Source organism: Meles meles, chromosome 21 (assembly GCF_922984935.1).
Source record: "Meles meles chromosome 21, mMelMel3.1 paternal haplotype, whole genome shotgun sequence".
NCBI classification, from domain to species: domain Eukaryota; kingdom Metazoa; phylum Chordata; class Mammalia; order Carnivora; family Mustelidae; genus Meles; species Meles meles.
The window spans coordinates 37,903,693-37,925,487 of record NC_060086.1 but is presented as its reverse complement, the minus strand read 5'-3'; positions in this window follow the sequence as shown (position 1 = coordinate 37,925,487).

The following is a 21,795-nucleotide window of genomic DNA, read 5'->3' as shown; positions in this document are numbered from 1 at the left end:
ATTACTGGATCAAAGAGGAAAAAGATTTTGGAATCTCTGAAGGCACCACGTGGGTGTTCTTGAAGGATAACGGTTTTTGCCCCATTTTTCTAAAGGATGAAGATCTAGGGTAGTAATAGCTTAGGCTTCTCCTGAGATCCCAGAAAGACTGTAGAGTTTCCTTAAGTTCTTATTTAGCCCTTGGAATTGATGTGACCTCCCCATGAGTTCTTCCTTGGTTTATCGGGTAAATCAACCTGTTTTGGGTTTTCTATTCAAAATGGCAATGATGTAATTTCTTCCTTATATGCTTGTTCTTTGCTAAGTACCTATCCCTAGAAATAACCTCCAAAAGCAGGGGAAAGAGCTCAAATCCCAGGATCTGTTGAGTGTGCTCTCAGGAGGAAGCAAGCAGGGAACCGGACACAGCGGAAAGAACCGGCATCTTCCTTGGGGAAGAAAGACTGGCATGGCCCTGCGTCCTGCCTCCCCAAGAGGTCTCCAGCATGGAAACAAAGAGAAAAGAAAGTGCTCCACACAGCGTTGAGAACACAGGCCATCCCAGAGGGGTTGGATGACTCCCTCTCCCACCATACTGCATGCTCTGGTTTCACTTCCGGCTTCTAGGAATGACGGCCAATTCTGAGTCAAGGCCACGTTGCTCTCAGTCCCCTGCACCAGGGACTTCGTATGGCACCTCTCCCTGGGGTCAGAACAAGACCGTTACACATCATCGAAGGGGCGCACTTGTGGGCAATATGTTTCCATCAGATGCTTTCCCCTAAAACCCTCCTCCTACGTTTAGTAACACACCTCTAGCTCTCTGTGCCTTTGCTCGTTTCAAGAGTCCAAGCAAACTGATGCAGCAAAATGTCAGTTACAAGAAGAGTCACTGTCATTCTCCACTCTTGATGGCAGGATGACGGCCAATTTAATGCAGCCATGATTTAGGATTTATGTAGTCAACCGAGGTGAGGGCAGAAAGCAACTGCCAGGAGGCTGGAGTGCTGGCCTATGGTCTGCTGTATCCCCAACACATAGTAGATGTTCTATAGAAAGATGGAATGAATGGGACAATGTGTGGAAAAATTCTTAGTAGCCTCAACACAGGCAAGAGCGTACCCTTGACACGACAATTTCACTTCAGCAGAAAGGAGCATTGATGTCCTCCAAGAGACATGCCCAAGAATGTTTATCACAGCATTACTTAAAAGACCTGAAACTATTAATAATCCTAATTTTCCTCAACCATAGAATGGGGTCAATGCGTTGTGATACATTTTCAAAAGTCGGAGGATACACAGCAGTAAAAAAAAAGAACTCGCGACAAGAAAAACACCACCGTGGGATAATATTGAATCAAAGAAGTCAGACACAAAAACGTATAGGTCGCATTTTCCCATATAGATGAAGTTCAAAGACAGGCAGACCTAGTACATTTGTCTCTACTCTGGAACGGACCCTCCCATGCAGCAGGAAGTCTGCATCTAACTTTTGACTCCCGATAAAATGAACCACCACCAACCTACTGCTGACTAGGAACCTTACGGAGAACATAAGCTGTTGAACGACACATATATTGTGTGTTACAGGTATTATAACCCGTGTTCTTAAAATAAAGCAACCTAAAGAATATGCTATTACGAAAACTGAAAGCAAGAGAAAATACGGTGACAGGACTGTACTGTATTTATCCAAAACAAAACAAAACCCACGCAGACATGGACCCGTGCAATTCAAACCTGTGTAGTTCAAAGACAACCGTATTTGGTGACAGGAAAATAACTTTGAGGGGGACACTGACTGGTATGCAGCCAGAACCAACAGCTGGACCTGTCCCCTATGCTGAGGGTTATTTCCATGCATACAAACTCATTAAGCCATGCATTCAGTTTACATACTCAGTTCTATCTTAGTTTTTTTTTTTTTTTTTTAAAGGGCGCTTCCTAATATGACATCCCAGCTTTTCATGACCTGACTCCTATCTCCCTGGGTGCTTGTATTTTGCTAAGTATATAAGCATATTTTGCTACTTACTGCTAACCAGGAAGGCCCTGAATACATACCACGTATTGCCTCGCTATCAGGATTTTGCATGTTCTATTTCCTCCTCGCTACTCCTTTAAGCCTGAAAAACTGCCCTATAATCTCCAAATACCATTTTAAATGTCATTACTTTTCAGGATAATCTCTCTGTCTCCTTTCCCCCAAGACTGCATTAGCCAGGTGTGCCTCTTTTCGCCTTCCCCGCGCTGGGTGTTTACTCCTAGCCCGAGCTGAATGTTCTGGTCTGTCTCTCCTACCAGACTCTGAAGTCACAGGGGCAGGGACCCTCCGCTGAGTGCCAGCTTACAGTACCTTGCCAGGCACTGAGCGGGGCCACAGTGAATGCATATTGGACTGAATTCGGAGACTGTCCTTTTAGGAGCGAAGCTGTAGCGTCAGCAGCCCGGATTTTTCTCTTCCCAAGAGTATTGGTGTTTGTAGGGCTTCTGCTAATGCCATACTGACACGTTCTTCGCAAAGGGTCTGTTGGAAAATTAGATCAGGTGGCTTTCCCACTGTAACATATGACACTTTTCTAATTAGGGCAATGTTTAATTTACTGTCTCATGGCTTTTTGAATAAATATAAATTGTCATACTAAAGTGACAGGTGTAAAACCCAGGATGGCTGTGTTAGAGAGGTTAATCTGCTGTTAATCAAATCAGTTCTGCTTGACTTTCTCCCGGGGAGTGAGAGATAATGGCCCTGTTTAACTGGAGATTAGCCAGCTTTTGGCTGGAAATCCCTCTGGGCTCACCTGAGCCTCTTTGTGTCTTGTTCAGAATGAAGATATTCAAATGTACCAATAATTAAAGTTGGGACCTTCTGTCTCCTTTGGCATTCCATGAAGTGAGGATATTTTCCACTGGGCCTTTCCATTTACCAGAAGGATTTTTCTCTTAATCCAGTGAGCTCTGGAATATTCTAGAGTATTACTACCTCCCCCCAAATTCTGAAGTCCTGCCAGCAACAGAGTTGGAGGTCTCCACACAGCAAAACTAGGGTACTTGGGGCATGACAGGGAGGTGACCTTGTCTTCGATGTGGCCCATTAATGTGTCTCTGGCTAAGGAGAAAATCTAGGCAGAAGTCAGTGAAATTGCTGGGACAAGGAATTATAGGATTGGGACACACAGCAGAATTGGTTTGGGATCTGGGAGACCAAGCAGGGATTCTCCTTAACCTTCGTGAAGGCATCATGCTTTTCATACTGTAAGGAAAACAGCCATGCTTCGTAACCTCGGGGATCTGTAGCCTCAAGAGCCTGGGGGTTCTTAAAGGTGTCAGAGCAAACATCGACACTACGATGGGACTCCCAGCTCTAGGCATGAGGCAACCATGCTTCGTGGCTTTGCAGGGGACAAGGCAGAAGAGATACGGATGAGAAGGGATGCCCTACCCTCAGCTTCCCAGAAATATCTTCGGAAGATTTTGGATTGAAGGCTTCATTATGCAGACAGTAGAGAAACAAACAAACTATGAATCAGCATTCACTTGAATAGCCTAAGGAAGGTCATCTAATGGCATGATTGAGACTGAGGAGTACAGAATCCAAGTGCTGGGTGGGAATCCTAATTCACTACACAAGTTACGCAGCTACAAACAAGTCTTTTAACCACTGTGAGTCGCATTAGTCCCATATGCAAAACGGGGCTGCTCTGAATACGTAAGATAACATGTATAATGCACTTAAAACTGTGTAGGGCTATAAAGTCACTAAATAAGCATTAGCTTTCAATATTATAATCTCCATCATTAACATGAATTCATCATCATTACCATGATCGCCATCATCCTTCTCGCTGCTATCAGCATCACCATCAGCATCACTGTTACCTCCAGCATCATCTCCCCCAGGACCACCATCAACAGGACAATGACCAGTACTATCATCAGCATCATCAGTATCCTCAGCAGCATCGGCAGCATCACCACCATCATTGTCAGTATCAGCACCCACAGAATGAGAAGGACTAAGGAAATTTAAATTCCATCAGCATTATCGCCTCCGCTTTATAGATGAGGTGAGAAGCGCTGACCAGAAGCTTGCCTGAACCAACGAGTTCAAGACTAGAGCTAGAATCTGAGCTCGGTTTTTTCATGTGCTAAAATCCAGTCTTCTTTCCAAAGACAGGGGACGTTGACACAGAGCAAAGAGCGTAAGAGAGAGCATCTGAACGGGCACAAATGTAAATACTCTAAAATTCTATGTCCCCATTAATTAAAGATACGGTATTCTCACACAGTTGGCGGGTTTCAAAAGAAAGAACGTGTTCCTAATTACTTGAATTTTGAGATTAACTTTTTAAATTTCCTACCTATAGATTAATGACGGAACAAGAAGGGAATGTTCTCTTGCATCTTTCCAGCTAACATTGCATTGTTAATCTCCCTGGTGACCCTGACTTGTCTCTGGATTTTCAGAGAGGCGCAACAACGTATCCACTTATGCTCCCATAACTCAGCCCCCACGTAAAACAAATAACTGAGTTGACACATCCGTAGTGGTGTGTCGTGGGCAAAACAAGGAAGCAAGACAGTCCTGCTCTTCTATTTATGGACTATAAACCCTTTACAGTGGCATTGATGAAGGGTTTATAGTCAGTACACAAGCTGGTTACACCATAAATTGTAATGTTATATGATAAACTGGGACTTTATAGCAGTAGTAGATATCAAAGAAAAAAAATGAGTTGGAGTCTGAAAGGATCTATCATTGAAGGTACTTGCGGCAAGTTTAAATATTCAAGCTTGTTTTTGTCTTCATTTCACTCAAGCATTGGAAAATTCATGTTCTTCTGAGTGGGGATTTATAGATTTACCTAGAGATCAACTCAGAGAGCGAGAGAGAGAGAGAGAGAGAGAGAGAGAGAGAGGAGGTGCCCCGAATGGTGAATGGCATAGTCATGATGTGGATAAGAAATAGAAGGGAAACACTGAATTATTCAAGCATGTGGGCTTTCTAGTTTGATACCGGCAGATGACAGGTAAGGCTCCCCCCCCCCCCCCCCCAGTCTGGCGCCTGCTAATAAGCCAGTTAGAAGACATCCCGGTTACTATATCGAGAAACGGAAAATATTTACAAGGGAAATGTGTTGAACATAACTTAATTGCCTCTAGTTTACATTAAAGCTAAAAGCAGTAAAATGTCAACAAATGTTAATTTCCCGGCCTCTCTAATGGGCACATACTCCTTCAGCTCCCAATTCTGTCCTTATTCATTACCGAACCAAAATTGCTAATATTTACTTATTACTTATTTATATTTTCATTTGAAAGTAAAAATAAGCTCATTTGCCATAATAACGGCTTAATATTTCCAGGGCTAAGAAACTGTCTTTTTAAAGATTTCTATTAATGGCCTCTCAAAGAAGAAATCAGAGAGTTTTCACTTTTTGCATATGGAGTCTGAGGAAAGTATCATTAACTTACAACATCACCATCATTCACTGTGGTGCTTACTTAGTGCTCTGGAAAACGAGGTGCCCTGAATTCACAGAGAAAAGGAATGGCTTGATATTGGCTGAGGGCTAAAAGCAACCTGCCAAGAAGGAGAGCTCAGAACATCCATTCCAGAGTCTGGGAGCTCAGCCTCCCCTCACATTGGCAAGCCTGATGTTATTTGGGGTTGACCTGCTGGAACGTCCCTAGTACCTTGGCCAGAGGTGGGAGGAATTGCCTTCTCCGGGCTAGGGGGCCCAAGTTCGGCGAGTTGTGAGTCGAGTGCTCTTGGGCAGATATTAGACACTGAGTTTTTATTGATTACTTGTGCCTGGATTCTTAGAGGCCCCGAGATGGATGTTACCTATGTGCTCCCAATTTTCTCAAAGACCTTCCATGGACTGTAAGCTTGTAAGCTTGAGCTCTTCCTCCTTGACCTTGGCCCCATTCCCCGACTTCCCTATCAACAAGCAGCTCTGGCCAACAGCTCCTGCTTGTCCTCAGTGATCCTCCCAATGCAACCAGTGCTAGAACAACCAAAGACCCCAGGTTTTCTGAGACTGAGGGGCTTCCTAGGATGGGAGACTTGTGATCTTAAATGCAGAAAATTTCCAACAAATCACGATGCATTGATCAGGTGTTATTAGTGTCCCTGAATTCCCAGGAGTGGTTGGGATACAGAATTCCAGTTATTGGCTATAGGAATCTGGGTAAGGCTCAGACTGGGTGGTGAGGAAGGATCACAGTTGTGTGCATGGAGGTGAGGCTGTGGGTTCGGGGCGGGGGGGGGCGGTAAATGCCTCGCCGGTGGAGTCCGGGCCAGGGAAGGGAAACCAGGACCGCCTTGTACAACAGTTCTGATTGACAGGAAATGGCTGGCTGGAGTTATGTGTCAAGGAGTATCCTAGAGCTCTTTAACAAAAGAAACATAAATGATAAACTTCACAGCCTCAGGACATGGTAGCAACAAGTGCATTACTGACTACCCCCATGTGGATGAGAGGGAGAGAGATTCCTGACCATGAACTGGACATAATGAACATGTAAACACTGATTTAAAATGAACTTAAAAAAAAAATCTTACTAAATAAACCAGAAGCAGTCACAGCCAGTGCACAAAAATGAGAAATCACGCACGACTTTGATATAGACGATGCTGTGTCCTTTTTTCTCTGCATAAATATATTCTAAACAAATAACATGGTTTGTGCTGTTTGTCAACCTATATCCTTTGTCTTGTTTTCTGCAGAAGACAATATTGTTGAATAATATCGCCGTCATTAAATACCACTCTGTAGTTTTCTTGCAGACGGCTGCGAAGTGTGTGATTACGCAGAATACGCCCCCAAATGGCTTAAAACCTCTCCCCTCGTTAGACATCTGATCGCTAACGATCACCCAGTTTTGACCTACAAACATGGCAGTTTCATACGACTCAACCTAATGACACGTTTGCTCCCACCCAAACGTAATAAGACACTCACTGTAGGAACAACGGCCAGGTGCACTCGGGAGGGGAGGGTGGATTTGCACACTTCCCTGGGAATGGCTTTAGGAGAAATTCCAGAAAGTGAATTTGCAAATTCTAAGCATCAGCTTAAATCCTAAGGACAACACATCACCTTTCCTCGCTGGAACAGACCCGCCAGTTTGTCCAGGACGTGTTGCAGAAAAGGGATGAGCTGTCCCTGAGGCTTTGGTGACCTGTTCAGAGCTGGGGACAAGGGACAAAGCACCAGGGCCAACTCTTCCCACAGTCACCCCTTTATAACCAAAGGGTGGTCCTAGCCTGCCGCCCAGGGCGGGGCCTGGAGGAATGAAAGCACCTGATCTTCCCGCCTTCGATGCGGATCTGATGAAGGTCAGGACAAGCACCTGTGTGTGCACCGTTTAGAAACTGAGGCTGAGCGGCGAGGGCCTGGCTGGCTCAAGCTGTGACGCAGAATCCAAATGAAGTCCTTCCAACTGCAAACAGCTAATCACATTCTGTCTTCGCCAACTTACTGTTTCACCTCTATTACTTAAGTTAGAGCACAGAGTGCGCCTGACAAGGTTTTTACACTGTTTTACTGTTTTCTATTAAATAAATGCATTAAAAAAAAAAAATTTTCTATCCATACCCCCAAATCCACAATTTCACTCAGATATAGTTCAACATGATTAGGTTTTTAAGTTGATCCATAGGCAAGCAGAAACCCTATGTGTCCATAGGACATGGCATGACAAACTCTACATGCAAAGATATTCTGAGGTCACTTTTCATTCTACTTTTTTTTTTAAGATTTTATTTATTTGAGAGAGAGTGCGAGAGAGCACAAATGGGGTGGAGGGGGAGAAAGAGAAGGAGAAGCAGGCTCCCCGCAGAGCAGGGAGCCCAATGCAAGGCTCGATTCCAGAACCCTGGGATCGTGACCTGAGCCAAAGGCAGAGCCTGAACCCACTGAGCCACCCAGGTGCCCCTCATTCTCCTACTTTTTAAGAAAAGTAAAATCTGATGAACGTGGGTTTCGTTTTAGCAAAACTGCATACTACGGATATTAAGAATTGAATTATAATTACAGTAACTGCCTTGGAGATTCCAGCTTAGAAGAACTCATGCTGCCCAAGGGTGAAGCGTTATTATTAACTGCGCCTTGCTTCCTGAGGAACTCCTCAGACTCTGCAAACAACGCACACATGCTTCCTCGCATTCTCAGACAAGCAGGGGTGGGAGGCCAGGGCCAGAGCAAAGAGAGACGCAGGCCACTCCTGACCGACCGGTGTAGTTGTTAACAAGCAAGGGGACTGACTCCTGAGGCTTGTTCTCGGAACAGCAAGACCAGCGAGTGTATGCACCTGCGGCCGGAATGCTAAGGACCTTCCAGAAAGATCCCAGCCGGGCTCTACCACGTCTATGGTAGGGATGTTCACCACCAACCTCACTCTCCAGGCTCCTTCCATGGACCGACTCCTGACTCCTACGCTGGGGCAATGAGCCGAGCCCACAGTCCCCCACAGCCCAGGCTGGCTCCGGGGTCACCAGGGTCGTGCCCTTTCCATGACCTCCTCCATCCGGTTCCCTGGGAGCCCATCTCTCCGGGGCCAGATCCCGCTTTGCAGAGGGCGGCTGAGGACTCCGTCTTCTCCTCCTGCTCGCCCACCCCGTGTGCAGCTGCGGAGCCGCCAGGCCTTGGCTCACGCAGCCTTCCCGCCAGCTCTCCAACCCGGGCTGCAGCCCCCCCGGAGCCCCCCGGAGCAGGGAGCCCCGGAAGAGGCCCGCCCGCCCGCGCCTGCCTTCCCCGCGCAGTTCCAGAAGAGCGCAGCGCCGCGGAGGCCTTCCTAGGGTCCCGGGGCTGCCGGGTCCGCCCGCACCGACGGTCGCCTCCCTCCCCGCGCAGAGGTCCCGGCGGACCCGGGCTGCCCCCGCCTGCCCTGCCGCTGCCCAGCACCGGTTCCTGCCCCGCCACTCCGCTCGCAGACCAGCCCCGGACGCAGGACCAGGGAGCCTGAGCCAGGCGGGCCGCCGAGCACATGCAGGTGACAGGGATCCCGAGCAAGGGACTCACCCAGGGGGCCTGTCGGGGACATCGCCAGAGCAGCAAGTCTCCGCACCCGCCGTCGGGTCGGGACCGTCGGAGTCTACCGAGGAGCCTTCGCTGGGCTCGGCCAAGTCCGCCGGGCGCGCGGCCTCAGGCACACCTGACGCGCCCCGGGCCACGCGCGCGCACCGACACCGCGCACAGGTGGGCACGGCCCGTGGAACGTGCGTTCCAGAAGGATCCGGGCGGGAGACGCCCATCGCGGCATCGGCCAGGGGCACGCCCTCTGCGTGATCTCTTCCGCCAGAAACTAGCCTTAGCTGGGGTTTGTAGCCAAGAACTCTGAGACCATGGATGCTTCGCGGAGTGTTTACGCTCGCCCGGAAAACTGCTTGAGGCTCTAAGATGGTAAGTCATGTTTCTTTGTAATAGTATTATGTATCTACCTTACTAAGAATAGTGGGAGAATCCAGGGGTTTAGAATTTAGGACGGTCTGCATTCTTGTCCTGTAAGTAGGAATGCCTTGTATCTGCCTTTGCTCTCTGGATTTGTATCATTCACAGGACACTCAATGGACTTGCCTGGCTTACGTTTTTCTTTTTAAGCCAGGGGTTCCGGCTGTGTGTCAGAATAATGGGGGGGGTGCTTTTAAAATATCCTGAATCTTTAGCTCATCCCCAGAGATGCTGACTTAATGGACTGGGATGGTGCCTAAAATTTGGTATGTAGAAACCACGAACACCCCGAGCGACTCCAAGCTGTCTCCTGGTTTGAGAACCACTCCCTGACCAGCACTGACGTTACCCAGGATCGTGTTAGAAATTCACAGTCCCAGGTTCCTCCCGCCGCGGGTAGTCAGCACCTGCGTGAGGACGTTTCGGTATGCTTGTGTGCTTATTACTGTTGGAGAAGCCCTGCATAGCAAGGACGGGGGTCTACCTTCTCGCACTTTTGCTTGGTGATGTGGTTTATCTCTTAAAGCAGTCCACCTGTGGTTGACAACTGACCCTGGAGAAAAACCAATTAATAGGTGAATCAGGGTATCAGTCTTAGCATTTAGGACCGAGGAAGCATGTATGAATTTCCTTGGCTCATCCAAAAGATCTCAGTGTCCTGATTCAGCATTCTGACACTTACCATAAAATTCTCGGTAGGCTGAGGCCGGGACAGACTCTTCCATCAATAGGAAACTAAGTTGGGGCCCTGGGGGTATTCATCTTTATGATGGTCTCTGGACCATCTGGACCTTTATGAAGGTCTCTGGAAAGAGACCTGAGAATTATACATTCTCCTTGCTTGTTGCATGATCTTGGTCCGTGACTTAATTTCCATGGACTCAACCCCTCCCATGAAAATAGCCTTACACAAATTGACTAATGCATGATAGGAGCTTGGTGAGTGGTAGCTTGGACACCACAAGTCGTGTGATCTTGGGAAAACATGTTCAAAATCTACAGGATGTCTTTTTCTCATCCTTCAAATGGGGAGGGAGGTCGATAGAGATGCCTCAGTATTCGATGGGAAAAGACACATTTTTAGGAATGTATTTCGCAGGAGGCCTGACCTTTGGAAAATGTTGAATAAATGGTTATCTTCACCATTATCATCATTGCTTCCATTTTTGGCATTTAGATTGGTCTTGATTTAGCAATTTTGACCAAAAAAAAAAAAAGGCACAGTGGAATTTGTCTTATTGTCGTCTTTTCTGCCTTCCCCTCCCTTTTCCCCCCATCCGTAGAGTTAGACTTTCTTTGTGTCCTGGTTTTGTCTGGTGTACCTGCAAAACATCACCCTCGCTCATCCGGATATCACATCATTATTGTGTTCTTAATGATCCTCTTTCCCAAATTCTGGCATCAAAGAAAATGGTTTTGCCTTGGTAAATACCCTTGGTGATAGGCCAAGATTTTAATCACCAGAAAGAAATAAGCAGCGATCAGGGGCCCTAGGAACGTGCCTGAAAAACACATGAAACTGATTTGATCCCACTTGTCACAAAAATTGAGGGGGAGCCTGGGGCCAAGGTATGAAAATTCACCTTTGGAGATGAAAGGGGGCAGAAGACCTCCCCCCACCCCACCATGCTGCTCCAGGCAGATTCCTAACACATTAGGTTACATTTCTTAGCATGCACCCTCCAAAATGAATATTCCTCAACTTTCCATCTACAGCTTTTTTTTTTTTTTAAATCGACATTTCCAAAAGAACAAACAAGCCAGCCACTTTCCTTCCCTCTCCTCACCCCATCCCGAAGTTGGAGAATCACTCTGCAGCCCCTCTCTCCTGCAAAGAATTACCCAATTATCTTCTAAATTATAAAAGGAACATCTTCTCCACCAACTGTTCGGGGCAGGGCCAGAATGCGTAGTGTTGGAAAACTCTAGCCAAAAAAAAAAAAAAAAAAAAAAAGTCAACAAAAGAATCCCACGAAACGGGGTGGTGGGGGGGAGCTGTCCACATATGCCGATCCCAGCGGCTTCAATCAAAGGCAGAATTGCTTCCCCCATAAATGAAGCCAGTGCAACTAATAAACTCAGGCGCTAATTGCTGGTGCAGCTGTATTAACTAAAGCGAATGTGATGCAGCCATTAATTATCTAATGAGGCCAGCAGTCTTCTGATGGGGGGGCTGATTAAATATTAAAGGGAGGCATATGGAATGTGCCAGGAACAAAAGATTTCAGTGGGGGGGAGAATGAACGAAGAAAAAAAGTGAATTCTTCCTTTTTTTTTCTTTTCTTTCCTTCTTTCTTTCTTTCTTTTTTTTAAGACAAGCACATCCCTGTGTAAGAGGAAGGTAATTAAAGTCCCCTTGCTCGCAAAAGTCTCAAAGTGAGTTCCGGGGAAATCTGACTTCTGAAGCTTGAGCACAGATGAAAAGGTTTCACTTGAAAAGCTGGTGACAAAACATTCCCGGGTAAAAGGAGTTGCCTTTGTTTAACCCTTTGAGCTTGGGTGGATGCCTGCTGTTTGAGCTGTTTCTTCTGCTTTGCCTTGGGGGACACGCGCTTCCTGGCTGTTTCAAACCAGGAGGCATGTGGATGGATCCCCGTGGAAGCTGTTCCCAGCGTGGTCTTTAAGCGTCTCTGGTCCGGCTTGCGTATTAAACCACATCCGGAGTCTTTGCAGGACAGGACCAATACGCCTGATACCCCGCTAGTTAACCCCTTGACACGTGTGATCTCATTTCACCCACAAAACAGGTTGTAAGACAGGTATTCTCCCGGTTTCAAAGCAAGACGTTTTGAGGCTTAAAGAGGGGGTGAAGTGACTTGCTCAAGATTGCATGGCCAGTTAAGGACCAGACCTGAGATTCAAATCCGGTATCTATATTTGAATGGTTTAGCTTGTAACCATTGTACCTTATGCCTCTTGCCCTTGCCCCCAGTAAGGGCAGTTTAATGGCCATGTGATACATGAACCATTGCTTGTGTGACACCTGCTTCCTGTAGAAAGTAGGGAAAAGTGGTTTTCTGATTGTTCCTTGGCAAGAGGATGGTCCAACTCTAAAGAATGCTTGAAAGAGGGGCGCCTGGGTGGTTCAGTGGGTTAAAGCCTCTGCCTTCAGCTCAGGTCATGATCCCAGGATCCTGGGATTGAGCCCCGCATCCCTTAGCGGGCTGCCTGCCCACTTAGCGGGGTGCCTGCTTCCTCCTTTCTCTCTGCCTGCCTCTTTGCCTGCTTGTGACCTCTGTCTGTCAAATAAATAAATAAAATCTTTTTTAAAAAAATGCTCGAAAGAATGAAATACAAATATAGTGATGTCTTCTATGTAGCTGTCTGTGACCCCAGAAGGATTGGGGGCATCAGATGACCAGTTTTCTGGCTCTGAGGGCCTTCCTGGGTGGATAGGACTCATCGTGTTCAAGCCAGGACAGTTTTGGGCAGGCAGGCATGGCTAGTAACCTTAGTAGATATAGATAACGGTTTTTTCAGGTCCTCGTCATTTAAAACCCAAGTTATCTTTGGGTGACCTTTTTACCAGATTTAAATCAAACTTGATTCAGGAGAGACCTCATTCAGAGGGAGATAGTAGAAACATGCTGCTTGGGGTACTGGGGTTATGATCCCACATTTGCCTCCATCCACTGGTCAGTCCCCTGGTCTTCAAGACTCAGTTTCCCATCTAGAAATTGAAGTGACTGGTGATGTGCTCAATCCTTAACATTTTCTTGCAACTTTAGATTTCTTTGAGTCCAAAGGGGAAAAAGAAGAGTACTCAGATCAGGGTCATTGATGATCGTAGCTGGCATTCATAGAGCTTTCTTCACAGTTCGTAGAGTTATCTTGCATTGTCTGATTGTGCTCTACAACCTGGAGATGCAGGCAGGTTTTGGGGTGACATGTTGAGCAAAGTAGCGCTCATGGATGTGGAGTTGTTAGAGAAAAGTTATTAGAGCAAATGTCATTAAAAAGAAATCGAGGTCCCAAATTAAAACCGTAGACCTTTCTCTCTTGCCCATTTCCATTATCACATGTTGCCTATCTTGTACAATTTAACGGAGGCAAGATTTTATATGTATAATGTACATGTTATAAAAATTATAAATTATATATGTCATATGTTTATTTTTTAAAAGAAAACATAAAATTGACTTATCGCTTCTTTGCGCAGGAGAGAAGTCTCCTTGTTTTGTTCGGATCAGGTCTTTTCTCTTCCCCAGATCTGTAGCCCCTAATGTATATTCCATAGCATACCGTTTCAATGAGTTGCTACAGGAAAAAAAAGAAAAGGAAAAGGGTTCCCTCCCAGCTACAGATAGACTCAACAATTTGGATGAATCTCGAAACATCATAATAAGTAAAAGAACAGATTGGTTTTCAAACAGACGAAACTAATCTGTTCTGAGGAACTGATTATTGTTGCTGGCATGGTGGTGGAAAAAAATCAGGAGAGTGGTTTCCTCTGGGTGAGTGGGTGGGAGTGGGGATTCTCTGGGAAGAGGGCCTCGGGGAACTCCGGGAGGGGGGGGGGTGATAAGCATGGGTCATACAGATCCATATGCCCTTGTCCAAATTCCTGTAGAATGGAAAGCAATTTAAATGAAGCACCTTAATTTAAATTTGACCATTCTTCAAAAGTCCTTATACCGTGTGCATTTTACTTTTATGTAATGTTGACCTCAGTTAGAAATAGCATCCCAGACTATGTCAAAGTCTTATTAATATTTGCATATGCTGAAGGGTTTCTGTTTGGAGAGTACTGATGGGCTGCAGTGTACTTTAAACTGCTTCCAGATAGAAGAGGGCTTATGAATGGATAAAAGGATAAATAGATAAATGGACGGATAGATAGATCATAGATAGGTGAATGGATTAGTGAGTGAATAAGGGAAAAGTAAGTGGGTAGATAGATAGACAGCAAACAAATAAACCAAAGTCTTAATTGTAGCATCTGGGCAATGAATACGCGGGTATTAACTGTATAATTGTCTCAACTTTCCTGTTTGTTTGCAAATTTTCGTAATAAAATGCTGGGTAAAAATAACCAGATCATAATCTTAAAGAAGGCTCTATATTTAGAAAAAGCTGCATGCTGTTTCTCTCTCCCATCTTCCCCTTGGGGGTGTTTAGAGCTCAGAAACATATTAGAGACTTTAAGTCTTGTAGTTAAAATAAAACAAGTAAACTTTATTTATCCTAATATTTCCTAGAAATTGTTGGTTGTGAAACTCTCGGTTTTATTTCGATTTTTTTTTTTTTTTTTTTTTTTGATGGTGTGGAGCAGTGGTTCTTGACTACACTTTGGGGCCTATTCCAATCTCAGAATGCAATAGTAACATGTAAGATCAGGCAACCTGTGAGAACGAGGGCTTTTTAGAATGTGTCAAATCACAGGATATGACAGTTTACTAGAATCGGAGTTACTTTCAAGTTGGGCGGAGGTGTTTGGAGGTGTTTCGTATTTTGAAACAGTTTGCATAGCTGTAAGTTGTGGTAAAATGGCCCACCCCTTGCAAGAATGTGGCAAGAAGTCACTGAGGTCATTAGGGAACGTGGTTATCTGTAAGGAAGGCAGATGATGTTGGTAGCATTCACTGTTAACTGTCGCAAACATCCAAGCAGTGAGTAGAATAAACAAAGATAAATCCATACCAAGACGCTCAGTAGGGAAAAAAAATCAAATATGGAGGAGCCCCTGAATGGCGTAGTCGGTTGAACACCCAACTCTTGGTTTCTGCTCAGGTCATGATCTCAAGGTTGTGAGACTGTGGCCCTCCTTGGGCTCTGCGGTCAGTGGGGGGTCTGCTTGAGAGTCTCTCTCCTCTGCCCCTCCTGCTTGTGCTCTCTCTTGCTTTCTAAAAACAAATAAATAAATCTTTTAAAATAATCAAATACCCCAAAGGAAATAATTTAACCCCCGTAAGGGAAGGACGGTTGTGTTCCTTATAAGTAACAATACATAGACTGGAGGCTGACTCGTCCACCTCAATGAGAGCCAGAAGAAAACGGTCTGCAGACTTCTATGAGAAAATCAGAAACTACCCACGTGCCCACCAACAGTAGAATGAGTGGGTAAATCGTGTCATATTCATGTAGTGGAATAATAACACACGGTAATGAGGAAAAAATGATCACAGCTGTCGGCGACAATGGGAAGGGAAGAAACAGTGCCTTAGGATTTTTATTGACATCAACGAAACTCTGCTGTTAGAAATAAAAATCTTGGTTGTCCTTGTGCTGTGGTGGGAGATGAGAAGTGGAATGGATGGTGACTGACGGAAATAATCAAGATGGTTTTGGGCATTAGGAATATGGTTGTTATTTGTTTTGTTTTGTTTTGTTTTAGGGTATGTTTATTTATTTTGGAGGGACTGCTCTTGTGTGTAGCAGGGAGGAGCAGAGGGAGAGAATCTCAAGCAGACTCTGTGCCAAGCACGGAACCCAGTGCGGGGCTCCATCCCACCACCCTGAGATCACGACCTGGGCCAAAATCAAGAGTTGGACACTTAACCAACCGAGCCATCCTGGAGCCCCAGGAATGTGGTTTCTTTCTTTCTTTCTTTTTTTTTTTTTTTAAGATTTTATTTATTTATTTGACAGAGAGAGATCACAGGTAGATAGAGAGGCAGGCAGAGAGAGGAGGTAGCAGGCTCCCTGCTGAGCAGAGAGCCCTATGCAGGGCTTGATTCCAGGACCCCCGGACCATGCCCTGAGCCGAAGGCAGAGGCTTTAACCCACTGAGCCACCCAGGCGCCCCAGGAATATGGTTTCTTGATTTAAACTTTAAACTCCCAAATAGTTGTACTTCTCTAGCTAGCTAGCTGTAAAACTCCCAAATAAAATTAGAAGACTTGGAGACAAATCCAAAAGTCTTTAAATGTTAACATTTGGAACTCTTAACGTGTAAAAAAAGACCGAGGAGAAACTAATCACAGAAACAGAGAAAGACTAACCGAACTACAGAAAACCATGAACTGTCAGACTCAAAGGGCTCACATGGTTTCAGACAGGGTACACTGCTGTATAGGCTTCTAGTCAACCCTGGTAAAAATATCCCAATCTCAAAGACAAAAATGTTTTTTTAACATCTTTTTGATTAAAAGGGTAATCGAAACATAGGTCAGAGAGCTAGATTGTTTCTGTTATCTTGTCTCCCACACTTAGTAGCCTGTGAAGCTGTAGCTAAAAGGACAATGATAATAGTATTTTGCATCTAGCCAAAGTATCACTTTTGCTCAACAGCAGAAGAATAACCTGTTTGAAGAAGTTAGCTGATGAAATACTTTATTGAGAAGAAAAGGAGATAAAAACAAGTATTTCCAGGGGTGCCTGGGTGACTCAGTGGGTTAAAGCCTCTCTCTGTCAAATTAGAAAAATTTAAAAAATAAAATAAAAATAAAAAACAAAGAAACAAAAACAAACAAACAAGTATTTCCAGATAGGAAAAGACAAACTATTCCACCAACAGAGATGGACAGTGAGCTTGGAATATTATAACTATGACCTAATGGGCGGATGACACCATAACCAGGAAGTACAGTCTGTACGTTGTAACAGAAACACGTACTTCCGTTTCAATAATCTGAAAAATTTAATCCTACTCGGGAACTCAATTTCCAAATGGCCTGAACCAAATGTTGGAGTTGAGGGTGTCAGGGGGACTGGGTGAAGGATTTTCGAGGCCTCGGTAGGGGATAGTTCATGGACAAGGAGTACATGTAGCTGCAGGGTAGGACACATGGTTTATTACTGGCCTCTGGGACGGCGTGGTAGGACGCAGATTATAGGACAGTTGTTCAGAGAAGAAGAACTAACAGGATGGCCCTTGAAAGCGGCTATTCCAAATTATCGAGAAGGACACAAAGGCAAACGTTGATTGTAGTATTTTGTATCAAGGCGGGTTGTCACCCAAACGTTACAGCGTCGAGGCTGGCAAAAATGCAAGGGCATAGCAGATGTGTGGTGATGAGCGGTGGCCGTGCCTTGCTTTCTGCCGAGAGGAGGCAAGGAGGAAACCGCGTGAGAAAAGAGAGCATCTTTGCGTGGAAAGCTCTAGTGAGTGTATCTCAGAACACAAATTGCATTTGCAGAGAGGCAAGTTGCAAACATACCCCTGGGCATTTAGCGAACGCAGTGAGCTAAAACCCAGCAGCCCACAGCTGCCAGTCCCTTCCGCGGGACCAAGGTGCTCAGGGGGTTCACTGCCAAGGAGGGAAGTATCAGAGCTTAGAAAGCACGTCGCCCCCAAAACTGATTTGCCTTAACTGTAAGGACTGTCCTTTCCCCAGCTCTCGTTCTATTTCTTGATAATCCCCCCTCTTTATTATAATCTTCTTAATATCCATCTGTTACCCCTCTAGGCGGAGGCTTCTCAATTTCAAATATCATGCTATTTTTATCATAGAAGAATATGTAAAGCAATAGAAAACAGTTTAATGGGTTTTGGAGCCTGTGGCCCTCTTTAGCATCATTTCCATAACGAAACCCGGTGACAGGCACCCACGTTGCTACAGCTGACTGTTCACAGAAATGAGCGGTGAGCATTTCCTCCGTGTCGGACACCCCAGCAAAGCGGAGTGTGGGGCACCCACCTGTGACAGTCCCCTGGCGTTTTCCAACCCCAACTGGAACCGGAGGTTTAGGGTAAACTCTGTGATCCCTGACATGTGCTCTGGAGGATGATGTCACTCGCTGTTTGATCCTGTGAAACTCGGTGGCGTGGGGACGTATGTTGCATGGCTGGGGTCTTTGAAAAAGGTCACTGGAAGGTGGCATTTTTTTCCCCTTTTTATTTTCTTTTTAAAGCTTTATGTATGAGAGGAGAGAGAGGGAGGGAGAAAATGGGAGGGACAGATGGAGAGAATCAAAACAGAATTCCTGGCGAGGCCAAAGGGTAAGGTGGACCTTGATCTCGCCGTCCATAAGACCACAACTGGAGCCGAAATCAGGAGTCGGCCGCCTAACTGACTGAGCCGCCCAGGCATCCCGTGGTTTTCATAGAACAAGGTCTGGGGATGAGAATTCTCTTCCCAGGGGAATTAAAATGTCAAAATCCTTGAAATTTTGATTGAAGATCAAGATGAAGATTTCATTGGTACTCATCCTTCCAGGCTTGGTCCCAATGAATTTGACTCCTCTAGGGGAGTAGAGATGGGAATCATACAATACTTGTCTTCTGGTGACTGGTTTATTTCACCTAGCATGACGTCCCCCACTGTTCATGTTGTAGCATGTAACAGGACTTCTTTCCTTTTTAAGGCTAATGAATATTCTATTGAATATATACGCTGTGTTTTGTTTATCCGTTTACCTACCAATGGACAAAAGGGTGATTTCTGCCTTCCGCCATGAATGGTGTTCTATAAATATGGGTGTGCAAATATCTTTTCCAGACCCTGCTTTCCGTTCTTTGGGGTGTATACCTTGAAGTAGATTTGCTAGATCGAGTGGAAATTCTATGTTGGATTTTTTTTTTTAATTTTTTATTTTTTTATTCATTTGACAGAGATCACAAGTAGGCGGAGAGGCAGGCAGAGAGAGAGGAGGAAGCAGGCTCCCTGCTGAGCAGAGAGCCCGATATGGGGCTCGATCCCAGGACCCTGAGATCATGACCCGAGCCAAAGGCAGAGGCCTTAACCCACTGAGCCACCCAGGCGCCCCTATATTGGATTTTTTGAGGAGCCGCCATTTGGGTTTTTAGCTGTAATTAGGCACCAGCGGGATGCAGGGATGAATCGGCCATGAGCCCTCCAGATCATGGAGTCGTTGGGGAGGCAGATGAATACAAACACGTGAGGACAGTGCGTTGGAATAAAAGAGGCAATGAAGGACCATCAGAGAGAGCTCGGAAGCACCAAAGAGTGTGTGCTTAGTTCTTTTCAGAGAGGGCAAGAGGGACTTTCGAAAGGTGGTGGTGTTAGAAGTCAGTCTGGAGTTCGCGTCGTGAAAGATGGAGGCTTTTTATCCCAGAGAAACGATGCCCGGGGATTCAGGACGACTGCCTTCAAGTCTCTCAAGAGTGATTATGTAGAAGACTGAGCACATGTCTTCCGTGCGATCCTGACATGGAAGGGAGACAGACCTCAGATCAATAGTAGAACGAGATTGCCAAAAATTAGAGCTGTCCAGCACCGAATACCCGCTGTCAGAAGGTAGAGAGTTCCACATCACGTTCCCAATGACAGCCTGTCAGGCCATGGCAGGAGAGGCGCACTCAGCATCTCAGGTACAACTGATGATTTCTAAGGCCTCTTCCAACTTGTGGATTCGATTATTCTAACACTGAAGCATCTCTTAAGATGCAGACGTATTCTCGTGTTTTCCCTTCAATTAGCTCTTACGTTACCTCATATGGATAGATACTCAGACATATATGTACTATGTATAGACATAGACATATGCAAATTACATAATATTATAAGGTACAATTATATGTCTCTGATGTATGAGAATGTGTTTTCTCACTACATGATCACTACAATGATCATGACTATTATTCATTAATTGCTTACTTTGTGCTAAGTACTATTCTGTGAGTGTTCTACTTTATTTCATTTTATTTCATTCAACCTTTATATTAACCCTATGCATGGCATACTGTCATCAGACCAAGTTCCGAGACCTGAAACCTGCGGCAGAGAAGCTGAGGAACGTGTCCAAGTTCACATTGTTGACTGAAATGTCATTTAAAATTTGACCCCAGAGACTGGACTCTGTGCTAGGCCCTATGCTCTATAGCTTCTCTGGGTGGACCTCTTTATTTTTCTTTCTTTTTTTTTTAAAGATTTTATTCATTTGTTTGATAGAGAGAGATCACAAGTAGGCAAGGCAGCAGGGAGAGGGGAAGCAGGCTCTCCACTGAACAGGGAGCCCGATGCAGGGCTTGATCCCAGGACCCTGAGATCATGACCTGAGGCGAAGGCAGAGGCGGCTTAACCGACTGAGCCACCCAGACGCCCCTGGAGCTCTTTCCTACTAATGGTTACTGTGACTGCTGTGAATTGTGTATGACTGATGATTCACAGACCTGTACCCCTGAAGCAAACAATACATGATATGTTTATAAAAAATAAATAAATAAAATAACAAAATGGTTTTGGGGGGCACCTCAATGGCTTAGTCAATTAAGCTCCAACTCTTGATTTTGGCTCAGGTCATGATCTCAGGGTTGTGAGATCAAGCCCCACATTGGGCTCTGCAGTCAGCTCAGAGTCTTCCTCTGCCCACTACCCCCCCTTAAAAAGAAAACAGGTGTGTGTGTGTGTGTGTGTGTGTGTGTGTGTGTGTGTTCATTTATCTGACATACAGATCACAAGTAGGCAGAGAGGGCAGGCAGGGAGAGAGGGGGAAGCCGGCTCCCTGCCGAGCAGAGAGCCCAATGCGGGGCTCGATCCCAGGACCCTGGGATCATGACCTGAGCTGAAAGCAGAGGCTTTAACCCATTGAGCCTTCCAGGTGCCCTGAAAACAGTTTTTTAATGTACTATTAATTTCAAAAGAATTCCTCAGAATAAAATTAATTATGCAAAAAAATAATGGTTACCATATGCCATTAATTCATTAAGTCTCTCCACAATCCTATGATGTATATATTATAATACCCTCATTGAACCAGAGAGGAAACAGAAATCCAGAGTGGGTTACTGGTAGGTATGTCTAACCAGGAATTCAGGCAGGTCTTTTTGCTGCCTAAAGTCGTGCACTGATAATGCCCCTCCACTCCAGAGACCTATCAGGGACCCTGGCATCCCAGGAATCTGAAAGGCATCTTGTTTTCTATTATCTCAGAAGATCACATAGTAAATAGGAAATGGCATGGCAGTAACGTGGGTCAGATGTTTACTTCTCACCTGCCCTCTCCCTCCCCCTCCCTACTCCACCCTGCCTAGAGAAACCTGCTCTTTGGAATGTTTTGTTGTTGGGTGTTTTTTGTTTTTTGTTTTTTGTTTTTGAGTAGATGAATTATAATTTCACTGACTCCCCCCCCAATGCATCACACAAAAGACATTGTAGAGGCCTCGGTCGTAAAATGGAATTGTTTCATTTTTAATGTTTATTGCTGGAGAGGACCAAGTTGAAAATCAAACACATGGGTCTCACGACTTTAATCAGGAGGAAACTTGCTAATAGATTTTTTTTTAACTTTAAATTTAACAACTTAACAACTTGGCAATTTAATTAACTTTTTAAACACAACATAAACCAGCCTGTGGGACTTTCTGCTGCCGTGCTTAATTGTGGCAAATAGCCTAAGAAGTGGCAAGAAAAACAGATGAGACACCTTTATGGTGAAACGGGAACCATCTGTAGTCACCAGCTAGGATTTTTTGTCCCAATCCATCCCCAGGAAGTGTAACTCAAGACTTCCAA